Source organism: Bos indicus x Bos taurus, chromosome 21 (assembly GCF_003369695.1).
Source record: "Bos indicus x Bos taurus breed Angus x Brahman F1 hybrid chromosome 21, Bos_hybrid_MaternalHap_v2.0, whole genome shotgun sequence".
Lineage (NCBI taxonomy): Eukaryota > Metazoa > Chordata > Mammalia > Artiodactyla > Bovidae > Bos > Bos indicus x Bos taurus.
This window is the reverse complement of record NC_040096.1, coordinates 63,321,754-63,338,424: the sequence shown is the minus strand read 5'-3', so window position 1 is coordinate 63,338,424 and position 16,671 is coordinate 63,321,754.

Here is a 16,671-nt window from a genome sequence, read left to right as displayed (position 1 = left end):
AATTTTGTGGTTTTCTGTCAAACATCAATAAGAATCAGCCATAGGTACACCCATGCCCCTCCCTCCTGAACCTTCCTCCCATCTTCCTCCCCATCCCACCCTTCTAGATTGTCACAGAGCCCCTATTTGAGTTCCCTGAGTCATAAAGAATCACCCAGTTCTTTATCTCATTAGCCAACTTGGCCATTTTTAATGAAAGGGAAACTGGGTGCTGTGGCAAAAAAATTGTAACCATTTGTTGTATTGAACTCAGATGGAAATGCCTCTATCTCCATCACCGGTCAGGATGACGCTACAAACAGAGGTTGTGCCTTAGTCTTAGCGTCTCCCTCCTGAGCAGAGTTCTTGCACAGAGGAGTAATTCAGGCTTCAGAACAGTACTGGCCATGGAGAATGGCAGCCCTGTCTGTTCTTCCTTTCCTTGAAGCCCAGGATCTGGAAGAACATGTGGCACTTGGAAGAACACAGTTAGTACTTGCAAAATTAGTGGATAAGTGAGCAAAGGCATGGAATGTGTTAATATTTCCAAATGCGACCTCACCGGTAGAATTCCAACTGGATAGGTCTCTCAAGTACTGAAGAATTAATGCTTTCAAATTGTAGTGCTGGAGAAGACTCGTGAGAGTCGCTTGGACAGAAAGGAGATCAAATCAGTCAATCCTAAAGGAAATCAACTCTAAATGTTTATTGGAAGGACTGATGCTGAAACTGAAGCTCCAATACTTTGGCCACCTGATGTGAAGAACTGACTCATTGGAAAAGACCCTGATGCTGAGATAGACTGAGGGCAGGAGGAGAATGGGACGACAGAGGATGAGATGGTTGGATGGAATCATCAACTCAATGGACATGAGTTTGAACAAAATCCAGGAGATGGTGAAGGACAGGGAAGACTGACGTGCTTCATCCCATGGGGTCACAAAGGGTCAGACACAACTTAAGGACTGAACAACAGGTCTCCCAAGGGGTCCCTCTAGAGAAAACTGGCTCCAAAGAACAATGGCATTATACTCATAATCCCTGTCTTCTCAATGGGTAGGGCTTTATATTTCTGCCTACACACCCAGATGACAGACACCTCAGATAAAGCAGAATTTATAATGCAATAAGAAGAAAATATGTGCTAGAAAGTCTGGGAGAACCACAGCTCACCTAAAGGGAAGTTTTCACCAGAAGCACTTGTACTAACTCCATAGAAAATCCTGACACTTCATCATTTCTCTAGAAGCTTCCATCACACCAGTATCAATTTATGTCCTCCTGTTATAAGCTTTCACAGCACCCCATGTTATTTTTCCACACCACTGTCCACTTGAATTGCTTTTGTATTCATGTGTCTTTTCATTTATTCATTCAGCAAACATTTCTTGGATATTACCAGCATTTCAAGGGTCTGCACTAGATATCTTGCCAGATGTGATGCTAGAGTCTGATTATTACCTGTTGCCCTGAGTAAAATGTGAGGTCAGTGGGATCAAGGATCATAAATATGCTTTGTCTTTATTGCATCCCCACTAGCACCTGCTACACAGTATGTCTTTGATGGATATTTTGGTGAAGAAGCTCATGAATGAATGATCCAGTGTTGGGCACTGTGGATCCAACAGTGAGTCTGAAACGGCCCCTACCTTGCCCTAGAGGGGCTCACACTCTGTAAAGTAGCCCTTATTCTTAAGTCATAGTACATCAGACTGCGGCAAGGCACCTTGTGTCAATGTAGAGACAGCCATCAACGTGTAGCTGCTGTGGCAGGTGCTTCACCCCTGCTAACGAGTCACTGGGAGTCAGAGATCATGTCAAACTCGTCTCTGAACTCCCTACAGCACCTTCCAGGACAGGGCCCCAGTGGGCATCTGGGAAGTGCCAGTGAATAGGATATTTGCATGGAGCCTTCTAGTCTACTCAAAGTCAGAGCCCCCAGGGCTGAATGTAACCATGTTGATTGAGGACAGCAGCAAGATAAAAGTGAAGTCGCCATGAACTGAGCCCTTAGCCTGTATCAGGAGCAAGCCAAACACTGTTCAGGTCTACCATTTAGCCCTGACTATGCGGAGGGACTGCATTCTCATGTTTTCATTCTGTAGGATCAGACACTTTCTCTGGCTAAGACACATTTGCCAGGGCTAAACAGCTCTGAGCAGCAGACCCAGCATCCAGATCCAAGTTTCTCTATTACTAGAGCTTGTGATCAGAGCCATTCAAAGATGTTGGTCCTTCACACACAGGCTGACGGGTCACTGCATCGGGGGTGACCTCCTGCTGTCCAGTCATCTTCCTGATCAGGTCAAATCCAAGTAGTGGCATTTGTAAGAGTTTCAAAATCTGCACCCTGTCTTTGGCATTACATGCTATCTGGGTAGCACTTTTGAAATGCCTTTATCTTCACAACTATTTGGCATTGGCTATAAAGCTCCCTGAAGGAATGTTCATGATGTAATTGTGCACAGAATATTTCTTTTTCCCCTAATAAGTCTATAAAGCTAGGCAGAATCCACTTGGAATTTACATGCAGGAAAGAAATCTCATCAAACAACTAATATTGTGCTTCTGTCAATGAGAGTTGTATTGGATTCTATTAGCACTTGATTAAACTACATTGATGGAAATCCTCACTCCTAACCCAAGACCCTGGAACACACACACTGAAAAGAAAAAGAGACAGAAAGAAGGAGGGAAAATCAGAAGTCATTTGAGCATTTATGGCAAGTGCCTTCTCTTTCCACAAGGTTAGGTTTAGGTATTGCTTTTCAAACCTACAATCTTCAAATTAAAAACAAACAAACAAACAAACAAAAAACCAACCTGCAGGCCTCTAGCTTTTCACAGTAGCTTTATTTTTATTTATTTTTTTGGTTATGAAGTTACTTTGTTAAGATTGGAGTTTATGCTATAAATTGAATTAAGGCGCAAATATATACAGTTCATTTTGTCTTTTAGCACTGCCTCCCTCTTACTTTCTCTTGTGATAAAGAAAACCATTAGCTCCTGTCAGAATCACAGGGAAGGAGATCATTTTTATTGAAATAAGAAGGAAATGATAGTGTCAGGCACTGAGTCCGAGAGATAAAATATTACATCTAATAAACAGGCTACATATGGGATTCGACAAGGGGTCCTTGAATTACAGAACAACAGAAGCTTCAGAAAAACAATAACATTAATATTGAAAAATAATGACTAACACTTCCATCTTGGAGGAAACCTGCATTTTAATCAACAGGAGGGAAATTCAGGAAGCTCTGAGAAAGCAACTTAACAATACCCAGAGTATGGAAACATGAGTGAAAATGAGCCAATAAAATGGCACACATGGATGTCCAAGGCAATCAAGGATTCAGAAAAAAATCAAGAGACTTAAAGAGGTAGATGGTATTCAAAATATGGCAGAGAAACTCATTGAGGTACAGACGGGAGAGTCTAAATTAGTAAGTAGTTTCGCTGGTGGCTCAGACAGTAAAGAATTCGAGGGCGATGCAGGAGACCCAGGTTCAATCCCTGGATTGAGAAGATGCCCCTGGAGAAGGGAATGGCAACTTACTGCAGTGTTCTTGACTGGAGAATCCCATGGACAGAGAAGCCTGGCGGGTTACAGTCCATGGGGTTGCAAATAGTCGGACACAATACAACTGTCTGGTGTATTAGTGAAAAGAATTCCAGATCTGTGCTCTGTGGCATAGAGGCCATGACTCATGAGTGACATCTGTTTTAGAGGTGGATGGGGTGGAGGGTGAAGGGGCAGAGATTGCTGGCATACTACCCTGCATTTGCCATCATTAATCCCGATCAACAATCCTCAGAATTCCCCCAGGGCACAGGTGGCAATGTCTGCAGACGTGTACCTGTGAGGGTTTGTGGATGTCTCTGGTGTGTAGTGGGTAGAGACCAGGGATGCTGTTCAACATCCTACCATGTCCAGGTAAACCCTCACAACAAATAATGATATGAACAATAGTAATTATTTGTGTTATTATTGTTTGCTCCAAAGGTCAATAGTGCCATATCAATAGATAAAAATGTACTTTTCCCATTTCCCAATCAAAAGAACCCCATAGACTTATAACTAAGCCCACATCCAGTGCTCTTATGGACACACTTTTCCGGGAAACCTCTTTCCCTTCATACCCAGCTTCCAGGACAGGATGGCATGATTCACTCAAGACCATATTTGTTCCCTCCCAGGACCTAGCTCTTCACCTGACTTGTCAGAATTCTTAAAACAGAAACTGAGTATTATTAGACACAATATCAAAAATGACAATATTCAATGGACAATTATGATAGCTACTACTTATTGAGAGCTTATGTGTGAGAAGCAGGAGTCAACACTTTTCACAGATTGTCTTTCATTAAGCGGACAGACCTGCCATGAGAGATCATCACCCCCAAATTACAAATGGGGGCATTAACAGAAGGGAGTCAAGCTTGCAAGCCAGAGAGCTGGGATCAGTGCAATTCTGGCTGACCCCAAAGCTTGATCTGTTTTGGCTTAGCTCAGGGCTTCTCAGCCTTGGGATTAGCCACACTTGTTGTGGGTAGTGAGGCGGGGGGAGTCCTGTGCCTTGGAGGATGTTTCTCAGTCTCTACTCTTGAAATGTCAGAAACATCCTCCTGCCCCGTCATGACATCCAAAACTGTCTCCAACCAAAAATGTCTTTTGACATGACCAAATATCCCTTAGAAGTCATACTTGCCCTCACCTAGAGAAAATGTGTTTAGGGTTTTAGCTTGAAACACTACAGATGCCCCAGAAGGGTAGTAAATGGTTCACTGGTCACTATAAAGTTGGAAAAAAAAAAAAGAAAACAAATTGGCTCAGTGGTAAAGAGTCTGCCTGCCAACGCAGAATACATGGGTTCGATCCCTGGGTCAGGAAGATTCCCTCAGTAGGAAATGGCAACCCACTCTGGTATTCTTGCCTGGGAAATCTCACAGACAGAGGAGACTGGTGGGTTACAGTCCATGGGGTTGCAAAAGAGTTAGATGTGACTTCACGTCAAGCAGTAACAAAAACAAGAATAGAGTTAAAAGAAAAAGAAGACAAGTTCCATTTGGGTTTTCCTCTTTCTCTGATATTTGAAATTCATCTACTTTATTGGTGATTACATGAATTTGAGACTTTTTGGCTATTGATTATTTGTTTTCAAGAAAATTAATTGTGAAAAATCCCATAAGTGTCAAATTCAAGCCTTTGTCCCAACATAGCCTGGGTTGTAATTTCCTGCCTTGTCTTTTGGACATAATTGCTTGGTGCATTTAAGTACAGTAACTATAGGAAAACTTCATCATTTACTGAGCAGCTACTATGTGACTAGTTCTATGCTTCCCATTTGATTGTCTGTGACCCTGCTGTGCAGAAATCCTCATTCATGTTTTTCAGGGAGTGAAGTGGGACCAAAGGCTAAGGAGTCCTCTCCTGGATACACAGCCTGTGGGAGGGAGGAGGTCTTTGAACCCAAACCCAGGTCACTGTATCTACCTCATTTTCTCTCCAATCTCTTGCCTGTGATGTGATTTAACTGCTAAATCATGTTGAACTCTGCGACCCCATGGACTGTTACCCACTAGCCTTATCTGTTCATGGGATTTCCCAGGGAAGAATACCGGAGTGGCTTGTCATTTCCTACTCCAGGAGCTCTTCCCACCCAGGGATCGAATCTGCATCTCTCGCATCTCCTGCATTGGCAGACAGATTCTTTACCACTGTATCACCTGAGAAGCCCCTATGGCCGTGATACGTATCCATACTTTTTTTTTTTTTTGCCTCTTTCTCTCTAATTAGAAAATCGTTAAAATTTTGATCATTGTTGAGAACAAGCAATGAATAAGTGAGAGTTTCTATGCTTTACCCCCTACTTTTGTGTCTGCTTGAATATTTCCATAATACAAAATTAAAAAAAAAAAAAGCCTCTTTCCTACCTCCCCACATAAAATAGAATCACTCATCTCATATTTTATGTGACGCTAGGGGCCTAAGTACTGATTTCCAGTTACCTGTATTCATTTCTAATCCAAACTCACAAGTTGTCTTTTCTTGTTTGGAAACTCTGGAGTTTTGCAGAAGGGCTTAGACAGCTCAGCGAGCTATAAACCTCCCGAAAGTGCTTGTTGGAGAGTTATCTTCCACCGTGGCCTTTCTGACACCTGTTCCTAGCCTCCCCAAGTGACCTGGACCTAGACTGGGTGGCCTGATGCTCACCGCCCAGTGCTCTGTCTTCCTTACACTCAGTGGCTGGGTTGGCCACGGAGCTGGAGGGCAAATAACAGGCCCTTGCAGCAACATGGATGGGCCTGGAGATGGTCATACTGAGTGAAGTCAGCCAGACAGAGGAAGGCACATATCATATACCACTTATTTGTGGAATCTAAAAAAATGATAAAAAAGAACGGATATATAAAACAGAAACAGACCCACAGACACAGAAAACAAACTTAGAAATGGGGAAAGGATGGGGGAGAGATGAATTAATAGTTTGGGATTAACAGATACACTCTGCTATATATACAAAGGATAAACAACAAGATCCTGCTGTATAGCTCAAGGAACTATACTCAGTATTTTACAATAACCCGTAAGGAGAAAACATCTGAAAAAGAATATATATGCGTGTGTGTGTATAATTGAATCACATTGCTATATATCTGAAACTAACACAGCATTTAAATCAACTATGTGTGTGTATACTCAGTCACTCAGTTGTATCTGACTTTACAGCCCCATGGATTACAGCTCACCAGGCTCTTCTGTCCGTGGCATTTCTCAGGCAAGAAGAATACTGGAGTGTGTTGCTATTTCCTCCTCCAGAGGGTCTTCCCTATCCAGGGATTGAATCCGCATCTCCTGCATTGGCAGAAGGATTCTTTACCACTGAGTCACCTGGGAAGCCCCACAATCAACTGTACTTCAACTTACAAAACAGAAAAATAGAAGACAAATAAAGAACCAAAGACAAACGTACAGCAACAATGATAACAAAACAAAGAAAAGCAGAAACAGCACAGTGTAAGGAAAGATTTCAAAGGAGACTGGCAGACAGAATGCCTTTACTTTTCTCTTCTGTTCATTATTTAAGCTCTGGGAAAGGGGAAATGGAGTAGAGGAGGGGAGACAGGAGAGTGTCTCTGTCCTAAAAGCAGTCTAGAGGCACCCCCTGGGGAACAAGTCCTGTGACCTCCTTGGGTGAAGAAACATAAGGAATTTCTAGTTTTTCTCCATCAAAATTAAAGCAGGGGTATTGGATTGACCTCTTAGATCCAAGTTTTACCATGAATTCCATAAGTACAGCCCTCATCACCACCAGTGGGTTAAACAGACATTTTGGGATGTCTTTCTAGCTTGTTTGGAAGATGAGAAAGCATTGTTTGAAGCTGCTTTGAGAAGATGGAGCCTGATCCCTTACTTTTTCTCTCTTTCCACCCAGTATCTCCTTGCTAGGACTCACATATGTGAAATTTCATTGAGAAGAAGCAAGGATCTAAATGTGACCTCTCCATCAGTGGAGCTGAGGTTCTCTGGGGCAGGACATTATCTTAGTTCATTCAGACCGATCTACCAAAGTACCACTGGCTGGGTGGCTTATAAACAACAGAAGTTCTGGAGGCTAGAAATCTGATCAGCATGTCAGCAGGATTGGGTTTTAGTGAGAGCCCTCTTCCTGGTTGCAGACTGACTGTTTCTCCTTGTTTCCTTACATGGTGAAAAGAGTGATCTTTCTGTGAACCCTTCACAAGGCCTCTAATCCCATTTGTGGGGGTGTAACCCTTAATACTTTGGCCACCTCATGTGAAGAGTTGACTCATTGGAAAAGACTCTGATGCTGGGAGGGATTGGGGACAGGAGGAGAAGGGGATGAGAGAGGATGAGATGGCTGGATGGCATCACTGACTCGATGGACATGAGTCTGGGTGAACTCCGGGAGTTGGTGATGGACAGGCAGGCCTGGTGTGCTGCGATTCATGGGGTTGCAGAGAGTCAGACACGACTGAGCGACTGAACTGAACTGAACTGAACCCTTAATGCCCTAATCACCCTTCAAAGACCATGCCTCCTAATACTACCACAGTGGGGTTTAGGATTGCAACATAAGAATTTTGGGGGACACAATCATTCAGTCCATTGTGGGTATATTCTGGGTGAACTCTCCAAATCATTTTTTTCATGTAGTATTTCAAAAAACATCCCTTGCTTCTACTGTGAAATATGTGACACTGTGCTGGGCACTGCAGGAACAGGAAGAAATACTGCTACTACCACAAGTGTCACTAATGACAACAGTAATCATGAACAAAAGCTTTGCTCTAATCACCCACAGAGGAGGGGGGCAGGTGGGGAGTCTGCTGGAAGCACAAAAAGCTATGAACGTATCACTGTCACAGGTCAAAGGTAGGACTGTGAGGAGAAGACCAAAGGCTATTTTGCAGAGGGAAACTAGATGCAGGGTGTTAGGTGAGTACGAGTTCAGTGGAGAGGTGGGGACTGGGGGAAAGAACATTCTTGTGGAGGGACTGACAGATGGTGGAAGGAGAGGCAGAGCTATAGGAAGCCACTGAAAGGATAAAGCTGGAAAAGAGGGCTGTCCTGGGCGTGGCTTTGTTTTTAACAATCTTATGGAGATTTAATTGGCATGCTGTTAAGCTGCACAGCGTTTAAGTGTGCCGTGGGATGAGTTTTGACAGCCCCCATGAACTATGCCCACAATCAAGATAATGGATGTAACCGTCATCCCCAAAGTTTCCTCCGTGTGCTTTTTAATCTCTGCCTCTGACCTCTCCCTTGGCTCCACCCTCAGGCACCTGCCAACACACTGTACTTTCGGTTACTTTCCTGATTTGTGACTGTTTTCTTTCACTCACCGTACTTCTGAGATTCATCCCCATCATTGAATGGGGAATCGCATTACTTTTCATGTCTGAGTTGGATTCCATTCTATGGATATGCCACGATTGGTTTACTCATTCACCACTAATGGATCTCAGAGATGCTTCCAGGTCTTAGCTATGACAAATGAAACTGCTCTAAACATTCTGTTCTTATATGGACATATCCTTTCCTTTCTCTTGGGTAACATATGTCTAGGTCATGTGACAGACATGTAGTTAACACTTTTTAAGATTTATATTTTAGAAACATTTATTATGATGATATCAGGATGTTCTTTTTTTTTCTGGCTATGTGGCATGTGGGAGCCCAGTTCCCCTACCAGGGATCGGACCCCAGCAACTCTGTAACACCTGTGAAGTCCCTGTGCATGTATGTGTTCAGTTGCTCAGTCGTGTCAGACTCTTTGTTACCTCCTAGACTATAATCCACCAGGGCCCTCTATCCATGGTATTTTTCAGGCAAGAATGCTGAAGTGGGCTGGCATTTCCTTCTCCAGGGGATCTTCTCAACCCAGGGGTCTAACATGCATCTCTTGTATCTCCTGCATTGGCAGGCATGTTCTTTACCACTAGTGCTGCCTGGGAAGCCCAACCACGTGAGTGAGCTTTATTGAGTCCTCCTCCAGCTTGATGCCTATGACTTGGCCAACAGCTCAGAGGCAGCCTTGTAAGAGCTCCTCTCCTAACAGTTCAGTTAGGAGAAACACTAACTAAAACCACCCACCCTAACCAGGCAAGATAGTAGCCACTCACACGAGTTATCTTGACAGCAAGAGGTCCTGTTAATGAACTCAGAGCTAACAAGCTACTACAATCCAGAAGAATTCAGGAAAAGTGAAAAAGAGAGAGGAGACATGAGTCCATATGCCCTACCAACCTCCCAGAATCCTCCTCGCTGGAGTCCATCTTGGATGAGTGACGTGTGCACCCCCAGGAAGGACACTGAGTCAGAATGATTGGCCAGAGACAACCTGGAAACTAATCTCATCACCATGAAGCCTGAGACTTCGAGCCACAAGCAGAACAGTCCTCCTGCGGCCTTCCCTTACTGCTCTCGGCCCAGATGTCCCTTCGCAATTAAGTCTCTTGTTTTGTCAGCATGTATGTTTCCTTGGACAATTCTCTTCTGAGTGTTAGACAAGAGCCCACTCTCAGATCCTTAAAGGGGTCCCCCTTCCTGCCACAGAACATCCAGTTAAGTGTGCATGATTCCTGACCCTCAGAAATTATGCATGCGTTCATGCGTAGCTGCTTCAGTTGTGTCCGACTCTTTGTGACCCCATGGACTGCAGCCCACCAGCTTCCTCTGTCCATGGGATTCTCCAGGCAAGGATACTAGGGTGGGTTGCCCTGCCCTCCTCCAGGGGATCTTTCGGACGTTGGGAATCAAACTCTCTTCTGCCTGCATCTCCTGCATTGCAGGAGGATTCTTTACCTGTTGGGTCACCTTGGAAGCGCCATGAGATAATAAATGTTGTTTCAAACTAAGTTTTGGATCAATTGCTATTGTGACTGTGAAGAACAAATACAGAATCGTTTCCTTTTTGGGTACATATATTAGACTGATTGAAGTCATTCTACAGCTCAATAACACTTGCTTCAATTTTTTTCCCACCAGTTTTCTCTGTGTTTCATTTTAGAAGCTGTGTATTGCTTGGCTTCAAATTTAGTCATATTATCTTCTGAAGTAACTAATCTTTTATTAATCCCACTCTGTACATTTTCTGATTTAGACATTATAGTTTTATATCATATTTTTTTAAAAGTTAAACCCCTTGTTTGAGATATAGTTGACATATTAAAAATTGTGTATATATATACTTTGCACAACTCAATACATTTGGAAATACCTATGCATCCATATTTTAACAACTATGACCAAAATCTGTGCTGCATCTATATCAATCACCTTTAAAATTTTCCTTTTGCTCTAATTATTATTATTATTTTAAATTTATAATAGAAGCACTTAATATAAGATCTATCTTCTTAGCAATATTTTAAGTACACCATATAGTACTATTAACTGTGGAACCATGCTGTCCAAAACATCTCTAAGAATTATTCATCTTGCACAACTGAAGCTTTGTTTCCTAAATTGAAGGGTAGATAGACATTGTAATTTTCACCTCTAGAAGTTTGATCTGGTCTTTTTCTTCTATCATATCTTCTGTGTCTCTACCGACCTTTTTGAATATAAAGAATGTAGTTTTAATAGCTGTTTTAATGGCCTCATCTACTAATTCTGTTATGCATGTAATTTTTGTTGTGAGTTTTGATGGATTAGTTTTTCTCATTATCACTTATATTTTCCTGCTTTTTTACATGCCTAGTCATTTTTTATTGAATGCTAGACATTGTGAATTTAGCTTTGTTGGGTACTGGATATTTTTGTATTTGAATAATTATTTTTAAACTTTGTTTTAGGACTTGGTTAAGTTACTTGAGAGAAGTTTGAGTCTTGAGCTTTATCAGGCTGCATTCAGAGCAGTGCTTAGTCTAGAGCTAATTCCCCCAGTTTTACTTGATGACTCAGATGGTAAAGAATTCACCTGCAGTGTGCAAGACCTGGGTTCAGTCCCTGGGTTGGAAGATCCCCCAGAGGAGGGCGTGGCAACCCACTCCAGTATTCTTACCTGGAGAATCCCCAGGGACAGAGGAGCCTGGCGGGCTATAATCCATGGGGTAGCAAAGAGTCGGACACAGCTGAGAGACTAAGCACATGCTGAGGTAAAACTGTTCTGAATTTCTAACTAATGCTCTGTGAATTACGAGTGTTCCACTCTGGCTGATAGAAACAGAAACTATCCCCGTAAGTTCCAAGAATTGGTCCGTCTAATCCTTTCGGATGTTTCTTTCCCTAGTCTTCTGTAGCTTCCTCACATGGCTATACTCTGCTCAAGGTCAGAAAGAGACCCTTCTCAGAATTTGTCTCTCTTTGTAGTTCTTACCTTTCTGCTACTGAGACCTGAAAACCCTAAGATCTTGGCCCCCTGGCCTCCCAGCTCAACTGCTTCAACTCAAGAAGACCCTTGGGTTCTTCCTCAACCCCATGTTCTGAAAACTCTGACCTGTAAATGCGTAAATCTCAGGGTTTACATTATTATTGTTGTTGTTGCTGTTGTTAATGTATTTTTGGTCACACAGCATGTGGGATCTTAATTCCCTGACCAGGGATTGAACCCACAACCCCTACATTGGAAGTGCAGGGTCTTAACCACTGGACCACCAGGAAGGTACCAGGGTTCACCTTATTTATTGCCCATAGTTCAGGGGTCCCTGCCTTTTTTTTTTTTTGCCTCATGTTAATGTGCTTGAAAGTATTGTTTCATGTATTTTGTCTTTTTTTCTTTTCAGTTTTCTCATATGAGAAAATTAAATATGGTCTGTGTTATCCATGTTGTCAGGGAGTGGAGGTCTTTCCATGTGGTTTTTGAAGGATCTCTGATGCCTGCAGCAGAAACTAAGATGGTTAGGCTGCAGGCTGGACATCTTTGGAAGAATATTGGAAAGACTTCACAGGGGTGGGAGGGTTTTCATTAGGGTGGGAAAGTGAGACTAGAGAAGACTAAAGGGAATCTGGAGATGGTAGGAAGCTAGAACTCTTTTCTATGGTTGAATTTGTTAAACCCTGAGTGAGAAGTCAAAAGGGATTCTGAGACTTCTGACCTCATGACCTGGTGAGTCAGCCCCAGGTTAGGCAGGATTCTCAAGGAACTCCTCCAGTTTCTTTCTGGGACAAGCCATCAGTTCAGTTCCATTCATTCACTCAGTCGTGTCTGACTCTTTGTGACCCCATGGACTGCAGCATGCTAGGCCTACCTGTCCATCATCAACTCCCAGAGTTTACTCAAACTCATGTCTGTGATGCCATCCAACCATCTCATCCTCTGTTGTCCCCCTCTCCTCCCACCTTCAATATTTCCCAACATCAGGGTCTTTTCAAATGAGTCAGTTCTTCGCATCAGGTGGCCAAAGTATTGGAGTTTCAGCTTCAGCATCAGTCCTTCCAATGAATATTCAGGACTGATTTCCTTTAGGATGGACTGGTTTGATCTCCTTGCTGTCCGAGGGACTCTCAAGAGTCTTTTTCAATGCCACAGTTCAAAAGCATCAATTCTTTGGCCCTCAGCTTGCAACCCACTCCAGTATTCTTGCCTGTTGAATCCCATGGATGGAGGAGCCTGGTGGGCTACAGTCCACGGGGTAGCAAAGAGTCAGACACGACTGAGTGACTTAACTTTCAACTAACTTTCTTTATAGTCCAACTCTCATATCCATACATAACTACTGGAAAAACTATAGCTTTGACTAGACAGACCTTTGTGGGCAAAGTAATGTCTCTTCTTTTTAATATGCTGTCTAGGTTGGTCATAACTTTTCTTCCAAGGAGCAAGCATCTTTTAATTTCATGGCTGCAGCCATAACTTCACTATTATTCTCCCATCTGCTTCCTAATCATGCCATAGAACATAATAAGGAAATGCTTTAAAATGGTATTGGAATGTGGTAAAGACATGAAGTCCTAAATGAATATTATCTCAAGTGGAAAAAAAAATGCACCCTTAACAATAGAGCTAATCAACACAGTCCCCTCCAAGAATTTAACAAGAATCTCTCTGTTTCTAGATAACCACTTCATCTTGACCATTGTTGGGGATTTTTTTGTTCCATAATTCATGTTCTCCTGCTATTATTCTTTCCAGAGACTTAATCTTATTTAAATTAAAAAATCACACACCTTATTAATTAAAACACCAGATGAGAGCAATTGATAATTCATGCAAAGGAAAGCAAACATCTTTTCTATAAATATTTCTCCTCTTGATTCTTTAGGTGCTTATTATTTAAGCTTTGGGAAACCACTTTATGCTCTAATTCAAAGCTGTAATTAATAATAACCACTTACATGTGCATAGCAGTTCACAGTATAGAAAGCTCTGCTTTTTTTTCCTTTTATTTAATTTCATCTTCTTAACCATCCCATGAAGTGAGAAGGGCAAGGATTAATCATCTCCCACATTATGAAAGAGGAAACCAAGGTTGTTCGAGGTGAAACACTTTGCCCAGGGTCACACAGAAGCCAACTCAGCACCAGACTCCAAACTCAGGAGTCCAATCATTCTATCACATCCTACACTTTTCTCACAACTGAAGAAGGGACATTTTTTTTCCTTTTTTTCCCCAATCGGAATCTAGCTCTTGACATAACTCTCTGCTGTTGAAACAGGTGAGGGGAATCTCTAACAACAGGAGAGTTTAGGGAAAGAAAACACTGCTGCTTTCAGATTCTGTGAATGACGGTTTGATGGCTACATCAATACAGCTTCAAAATCAAGGAGAAGAGAGTCAAACCATCTTGTCTCGTGTTATTTGGTGTCATGAGAAGCAAATAAGAATAAATACATCTCAGTAGGTCTTGAATTAATTTTTGGTATAAAAGTCAGTCAATCTGGCTTTGATTCTATAAAAAATAATGTAGTTTTATTTGAAATAGCAAGACAATTTTTTTTCTTACTTTTAACACTTACCTTCAATTTACTCTTTACCAAGTGGTCCTAGAGAGTTTCTGAAATCAGCCAGGCTGATGGAGATTTTGGATTCAGACTCCAGACCCAACTCAGGCTCCAGTTCAACTCCCAAAACCTTTCCTTTCAACTAATGCCACAGAGAGCCCCTTTCTTCTGGACCACCTAAACCAAAGCCTCAAGACACTGGACCTAAAGTCCAATTGTTTTTCATGGAGTGGACACAGCTTTGTCCTTTACTAGGCACGGTGGACACAGTTCTTTGCCAGGCATGCTGTGCTATTGCATCGTGACCAGGTATAGATTTGGAAGCTGATGAATCTGAAATTGGATCCTTGTATGACTCTGGGTGCATTATCTGCCCAATTTTAGTCTCAGTCATTTTATGATGAAAAAGTCTTCAATAACCATTAAATGAGATGTTGTATGTATAACTCAAATCCCAGGGCCTGGTGTGTGCAGCCTTTGCATGGTGTTACAGTCAAACAAATACTTTTCAGTATCTAATAGGTAGATAAAATTACTTCACATCTTATTTATCCTCTTGGAAGGAAATGTCAGAGAAAGAGGAAGAACACGTAATGAATACACATCAGATATCTAAAAATTCCCCCTTTCCCATACCTGTCACATTGAAAATTCACCAATATCTAATTCTTAACATCTTCACTCTCCTGCTTGCGATTCCAAATGTAACCCACACATTTGTGACAAAGTGAAAGTCTCTCAGTCATGTCCGACTCTTTGCAACCCCATGTACTATACAGTCCATGGAATTCTCCAGGCCAGAATACTGGAGTGGGTAGCCTTTCCCTTCTCCAAGGGATCTTCCCAACCCAAGGATCAAACCCAGGTCTCCCACTTGCAGGCAGATTCTTTACCAGCCTGAGCCACAAGGGAAGCCCAAGAACAATGGAGTGGATAGCCCATCCCTTCTCCAGTGGATCTTCCTGACCCAGGAATTGAACCGGGGTCACAGAGACAGACATGACTGAGCAACTGAACTGAACTCCTGCATTGCAGGCAGATTCTTTACCAGCTGAGCCACCAGGGAAGCATATCCCACACAGCTTATCTGTCTCTTTTCTTTATCAGATCTGTATTACATGGATCTGTAAAACTTTTATTAACTGTATTGCACGGTCTTTCTAACTTTTCCCATTTTCTCTCATTTTTGCCAAATTCTTCCCAACAGAGAATGGTCCTTGATGGGACCTGGCATTCAGGGAACTTTCTTGTTTGGAAGTCAGAGGAACAGATAAGATGGTGATTATTCATTCGTCAATAACTTTGGTTCAAGAACACACTTATTTCTGACTGTATCCCACGTGACAGACCCCTGACCCCTGACACAGTGCTTAGCACTTTGCTGGAACTCCACACTGGGCATGTCTGTTTCACACAGCCTCAGGCAGAGCGGTGATGATAGCTCTCAGCATGTGTATCCCCATCTCCCCAAGTAGAAGACAAGCTTCTGGAAACCTGGAACCATGCTTTATAGCTTATTAAATTCCTAGAACCAAAACCCATTCTTTGGTAAGTGTAGGCAGTCCGTAAATGGGTCATTCATTCAATATAATGACCTGTCACATTCATCCCTGTGACAAAAACATTAAGCTAGTCTCTTAAGATTTAATATGAAAAAGATACATTCACTATATTTAAGGGTCTTATAGGCTTATGGAAAGAACAAGTACAAAAAATAAAAGTGAAGCACCAGGTCACTTCTACCAGGTTGGCACAGCCATCCTTCATCATCCATGAGTGCTGACTGCTAAGAGCTCACAGCTTCATGCTTCTCAAGAAAATGATCATGGCCAGTGGATCTGCCATGCCCACTGAGGCCTAGGTTAGACCTCATCTCCCTTGTCATTTAGGATGTGGCCTGTAGCCAATGAATGACTAAGAGGGAGCATAAAAGCCTTGCATCTGACTTCATGGCAGGACAATTCATGCTCCAAAGTTCCCCATGAGCTCAAGCTAAGACTAGACGGCAGCTAAAGTCTAGACTTCAGGCTCAGGCTAAGACTAGACTTTAGGTAAAGTCTAGTCTTCAGCTAAACACTAGACTTCACATTGGCTTCTCGGTTGCTATCTTTATAGTTGTAACCTGGGAATTCTCCCTTCCAGATCAGCCCTGGGATTTCTTTGGAAGGAATGATGCTAAAGCTGAAACTCCAGTACTTTGGCCAAATCATGCGAAGAGTTGACTCATTGGAAAAGACTCTGATGCTGGGAGGGATTGTGGGCAAGAGGAGAAGGGGAC